Source organism: Orycteropus afer, unplaced genomic scaffold (genome assembly GCF_000298275.1).
Source record: "Orycteropus afer afer isolate SDZICR_OR568_19922 unplaced genomic scaffold, OryAfe1.0 scaffold00017, whole genome shotgun sequence".
In the NCBI taxonomy this organism is placed as follows: Eukaryota; Metazoa; Chordata; class Mammalia; order Tubulidentata; family Orycteropodidae; genus Orycteropus; species Orycteropus afer.
This window is the reverse complement of record NW_006921604.1, coordinates 20231294-20237828: the sequence shown is the minus strand read 5'-3', so window position 1 is coordinate 20237828 and position 6535 is coordinate 20231294.

The window sequence follows — 6535 nt, the reverse complement described above, 5'->3', positions numbered from 1 at the left end:
ATATTTTAAAGACATCTTTTGCAGCAGATTTGCCCAGTGCAATATGACATCTGATTTCCTGACTGCTGCTTCCATGGGTGTTGATTGTGAATCCAAGTAAAATACAATCCCTGACAACTTCAGTCTTTTCTCCACTTATCATGATGGTGCTTATTGTTCCAATTGTGAAGATTTTTGACACTGTAGTCTTTGATCTTCATCAGTAAGTGCTTCTTCAAGTCATCTTCACTTTCAGCAAGGAAGGTTGTGTCATCTGCATAGTGCAGGTTGTTAATGGTTGTTCCCCCAGTCCTGATGCTATGTTCTTCTTCATATAGCCCATGCTTTGGTCAGCATACAGATTGAATAAGTATGTTGAAAGGTTACAACCTTGATGTACACCCTTCCTGATTTTAAACCATGCAGTATCTCTGTGTTCTGTTCAAATGACAGCCTCTTGGATTATGTACAGTTTCCTCGTGAGAACAATTAAGTTCTATAGAATTCCCATTTCTTGCAATATTATCCATAATTTGTTGTGACCCACATAGTCAAATGCCTTTTCATAGTCAATAAAATACAGGTAAACATCTTTCTGGTATTCTTTGCTTTTAGGCAAGATCCATCTGATATCAGCAATGATATCCCTCATTCCACATCCTCTTCTGAATCCAGCATGCATTTCTGGAAGTTCTCTGTCAATATATTGCTGCAACTGTTTTTGAATTATCTTCAGCAAAATTTTACTTGTGTGTGATATTAATGATACTGTTCAATAATTTCCATATTCTGTTGGATCACCTTTTTTGGGGGATGGGCACAAATATGGATCTCTTTCAGTTAGTTGGTCAGGTAGCTGTCTTCCAAATTTCTTGGCATAAATATGTAAGCACCTCCAGCACTGCATTCATTTGTTGAAGCATCTTAATGGGTATCCCATCAGTTCCTGGAGCCTTGTTTTTTGCCAATTCCTTCAGTGCAGCTTCAACTTCTTCCTTTAGTACCATTGGTTCTTGATCATATGCTACCTCTTGAAATAGTTGGACTTTGACCAATTCTTTTTGGTACAGTGACTCTGTATTCCTTCCATCTTCTTTTGATGCATCCTACACTGTTCAATATTTTGCCCATAGAATCCTTCAATATTGCAACTTGAAGATTGAATTTTTCTTCAGTTCTTTCAGCCTGAGAAATGCCAATGAGATGTTTTTCCCTTTTGGTTTTCTAACTCCAGGTCTTTGCACATTTCACTATAGTACTTTACTTTATCTCAATGAGACACCCTTTGAAATGTTCTGATCAGTTCTTTTATTTCAGCATTTCTTCCATTTGTTTTAGCTGTTCTCCATTCAAGAGCAAGTTTCAGAGTCTCTTCTGACATCCATTTTGGTCTTTTCTTCTTTTCATGTTTTTTTATTACTGCTTGCTATCGTCATGTATGATTCTCTCAATGTTATCCCACAACTCATCTGGTCTTCACTCATTGTGTTCAGTACATCAAATCTATTCTTCAATTCAAGTGGGATACCAAGTTCATATTTTGGATCTTGTGGACTTATTTTAATTTTCTTCAGCTTCAACCTGAACTTGCATATGAGCAATTGATGGTCTGTTCCACAGTCAGCTCCTGGCCTTCTTTTGACTGATAATATTGAGCTTCTCCATTGCCTCTTTACACAGATGTAGTCAATCTGATTTCTGTGTATTCCATCTGGTGAGGTCCACATTTATAGGTGTCATTTATGTCGTTGTAAAAATGTATTTGCAATAAATATGTCATTGGTCTTGTACAATTCTATCATGTGATCTCCAGCATCATTTCTATCACCGAGGCCATATTTTCTAACTACTGATGATTCTTCTATGTTTCCAACTTTCACATTCCAATCACCAATAATTATCAATACATCTTGATTGCAATGTTTGGTCATTGCATGTTTGGTTACAATGAGGAAGCTGAGCAATATTGTGGGGATAGTGAAAATATTGAATATACCACAAACTGTTAGAAGAATTAACAAATCAGTCTTGGAGGAAGTATGGTCAGAATGCAAGACTTTGTCTCACTTACTTTGGACACATTATCAGGAAGGACCAGGCACTGGAGAAGAACATCATACTTAGTAAAGGAGAGAGCCAGTGAAAAAGAGGGAGATGCTGAATGAGATGGATTGACATTGTGGCTGCAATAATGGGCTCAAATACCTACTGTTGTGAGGATGGCACTGAGCAATGTTTCGTTCTCTTGTATATAGGCTCACCATGAGTGGGAGCCAGCTTGAAGGCACCTAATAATGACAATTCAATCACACTTTGGTATACATGAAAAAGTGCAGCACTATGGGAAAATGAGCCAAAGTGGAAGGAAATGGGATTCTGTCTGGTCTCCTAGGGGAAACCCACAATGAGGAGAGGAAAGGTCAGGCTTGAATTAGTTAATCAGCTCATGACCTCCTTGAGGTTTTACATTCTCAGGTATGACCTAGGGATGAACATACCAAACTTATAAGTTTGTTGGGAGAGTGAATGAGAATAAAGCTTGATCAGTGTCTTGTATCAAGGAGACATTCAATCAGTGTTGCAATCCCTCCCATCCAAAGACTCCCTCCCCAGCCCTGCTCCACCCCTCAACTCCACGCTTTCTTGCCCAGAGCAGGAATGAGAACTAGCTTTACTGAATTTTGACAGCATGCCAAGTCCTGCCTACACTAGCCTTATCTCAATTAATCCTCAACACCCAGTGAGGTAGGTACTGTTATGATCACTATTATACATGAGGACAGCCTTTCAGGGGTCCAGTCACTTGCCCACATAACATAGATAGTTATTTGGTGGGACTGAGATTCAAACTCTGGTCCATATGGCTACTAAATTCATACTTGTCTTCTTTCTGCAAGTATATATAATGTTTCTGAGAGTCTATCCTTTCAGAAGAGTTTCTGAATCACCCCCCACCCACACACCCACTTCCTTGCCTTGGGCATTATGGGCATTTGAAGGGCAAGAGGGACTGCTCTGGAGCTGGCCTTTCAGCCCTCTTGGGTGTCATCCTGGTTGAGTTGTGACAGGAACACTGGCATATGCATCTAATTCTGTCTACTCCAGTTGGAAGCAAGTTCACAGCAAGTCCCCTGGGATAGTCTTCAAGCCCTCAAGCATTCAGAAGAGGGAAGAGGGTCAGTTTTAGAAGGCAGCATGGCAAGTGCCCAAAACTTGGCTGCAAGCCCCAGGCACACGGCCCACACGCTCTGGGTACTTGGGCCAGCCAAGTGCCTTGGCACCTGCCAGAGTTCTGAAGTGAAAAAAAAAAAATGAATGCCAAGTAGGATTTTAGACAGGCCCTGAAATCAGCAAACCTCTATTTGTAATCACACCATTGCATAAACCAAACCAAACCTAATACTGTCAAGTCAATTCCAACTCATAGTGACCCTATAGGACAGAGTTAAACTGCCCCATAGGTAAATCTTTACAGAATCTGTAAATCTTTATGGAAACAGACTGCCTCATCTTTCTCCCATGGAGCAGCTGGTGGGTTTGAATTGCTGAGCTTTTGTTTAGCAGCCAAGCACTGTAACCACTGTGCCATTGCTATATGATTATCTAGAAATCAAAGTTAACAAACCAAGGTGAGTTTTCAGCATTATGCTAGAGAGAAGATATGTCTATATTTTGTAGGGAAATGGAAACTCTTCAAAATAACACAAGTTTGTTTCTGATTGCCATAAAAAGATCTGACAAGCCAGAGTCTAGTTATACCATCCCTTTCTTTCAGAGATAGCCCAGGCTAAAAAACCAAAAAACTAAACTCACTGCTGTTGAGTCAGATCCAACTCAGAGCAACCCCTCCTTGGGTTTCTAAGGCAGTATTACTACAGAAGTAGATTGCTCAATCTTCCTCCCAACGAGTGGCTGATGGATTTGAACAGCCAACCTTCAGGTTAACAGTCAAATGCCTTAAGCATTATGCCACAAGTCACCTTCCCCATGGTTCTGATGGGAATCATTCTCCCAGCAGTATCCTCTTGTCCCCCATGCTGCCCAAGCCATATACCAGTTTATCCATCTGTGTCCATTCCACCAGAGCCCTGTGTTTTGCTAGTTCATTTGATAAACTGATTCATACAAAGATGGCAATTAGCCAACTGTGGTTCAATAATTGTCTGTGAAACATTCCAATTTATCTCACTTTTTCTATCAGATTTGAACTATTATAATCTTGTATCTACCACTGTTCAGTTTGTCATATTGTGTTGGTTACTTGTGCTTTGTTGCGATGCTGGAAGCTATGTACAGTATTTCAGCAGTTGTGCAGTATTTAAAATAGCAGAAGGGTCACTCATGGTGGACATATTTCAGCAGAGCTTCCAGACTAGGCAGACTAGAAAGAAAAGCTTGGTAATCTACTTCCAAAAATTAGCCCATGAAAACTTTATGAATCACAACAGATCATTGTCCACTCACTTGCTATGGACATGTCATCATGAAGGATCAGTCACTGGAGAAGGAAGTAAAGGGCCAGTGAGGAAGAGGGAGATACTTAGTGATATGGATTGGCACAATAGACATAATGATGGACATACCAGCGATCATTATGATGACATGGGACCTGACAGCATTTTCTTCTATTGTATATAAGGTCATCATGAGTCAGAGTTGACTGAGAGCAGCTATTTATGTCTATCTATAACCTTGAGTGCCTTCAGCCAGAAGGCTTGATTGTGGGAGTTTGGGCTGTAGGGCACCTTGTTGTAGGAACAAGTAAGTGTTTCATTACAATCTTAACATTTGGAACACATTCATCAGTGCGAGCATCCTGATGCCATTTCCTGAGGATGCTGAGGCAGAGGGCCACTGACTACACTCCTCTTAAGGAGCTGCTCTCTTTGCCAGTTCCTACGCCTTGACCTTCTTTTTCATTTAAACAAGATTAGTTACTAGAGTTCCAGTAAGATGGCAGAATAAGCAGAAAGACTGCACAGACCCTCTTCAACAAAGAAAAGGGGAACCAATTAGCACAGATACAGAAGATAATGCTGGACCCCTGAGCCTTGAAGGGAAGGATATAGAAGTGGACTAAATTTCAACTAGCAGAAGAATTTGCATGAAAACACCAAAAAAGGAAACATATGGACCTGCGGTCTGGCAGTGATCCTGACAGAACAGACAGCTTGGATATTGCCAAGTGGTTGTAGGACCTATGAATTAACCTAAATATCAGCCCTGCTAGCCAGGGACTGCATGGAGGACTGCTCTGGTGGCTGGTGAATAAAAGGGGAAGCAGCAAAGAGGAAGGAGGGCTGAGTGGTGGATGTTTGCCTGTCTGGAGGATGCAGCCATTTTGAATGTTTACAAGCAGTTTGACCATTTTGGATATTTAAAGATACAGTGTTCTCCCAGATTCCAGGGACTTAAGAACAGGCTTCACTTGCTGGGAACCCCAAGGACATTCCAGACCTGGATGACTGGAAAGGTGCACCATTCCTCCTATTACTCTTATATCCCACACCCTCTTGGTGAATGGAGGTGCAGCCATCCCTCACTCCCACCAAACTTTTAGGTCAGCAAAATTCCATCCCGGTCTGTGTGCTCGAAGGGAGCCTGGGTGCCTTGCCCTGCCCCAATTTTTTTTGCTTTATTCTCCTTTTTAGTTAGTTTGTTTTTGTCTGTTTTAAAATTCCTATTATTATTATTACTTTTGTCCTTTTTACAATTATTCTTTATTATTCCCCTCCCAGGTTCTAGTTTTCAGCACTTTTTCTTTTCCTTGTTCCTAGTTACTTTTTTCTTTTATTTCTCATGGTTAACCCAGTTCCTTGTTTTTCCTTTTGTGTTTTTTCCCATCTTTTGCTTCATTATTCTCCTTCTCTACCTTTTTTTCTTGTATTGCCCTCTCCCCAGATATTACAGGTTTTTTTTTCCCCTTTATTTCCTGGTTTCTTTTTATTTCTTTTCTTTTCTTTTCTTTTTCTTTTTTTTTGTTACTGTCCCTGTGTGATTACATGGTGTGTTTTTTGTCCATTTGCTTTTACTGTTTTGATGGCTATTCAATTGATATTTTTGTCTGAGTGGAAGAAAGCAACAGTCCCCATACAACACAACTACACCCACACCTCCTGCAGCTTCAGTTACTGAGTGAGAGCCACCAGTTTCATCTCCACCAATGGGCCAATAATAAACAACCACCAAGAAGAGCCTGACTTACTTTTCGCTGCTCTTCACAAACAGTTAACAGAGACCTAAACACAACAATGCCACAATATCTCAGAGACAACAGATCATCACAGTCTACACAAAGAAGCGAGATAAAGTGGTAGAAAAAAGGGAACAGGACACAGACTGAGAACCCATCCCTGAGGAAGAAACAGCATTGGAACTCTATGATAAGGAATTCAAAAGAATTGTATTTAGGTATCTTCAAAGGATTGAGAGACAGACCAAGGAAAACACAGACAAAATCCTAGAAGAATTTTGGAAGAAAATACAAGAAAAAAATGACAAAATCAATGAAAAATTAGAAATGATTCTAAATCTACAGATAGAAATCCAGAAGATT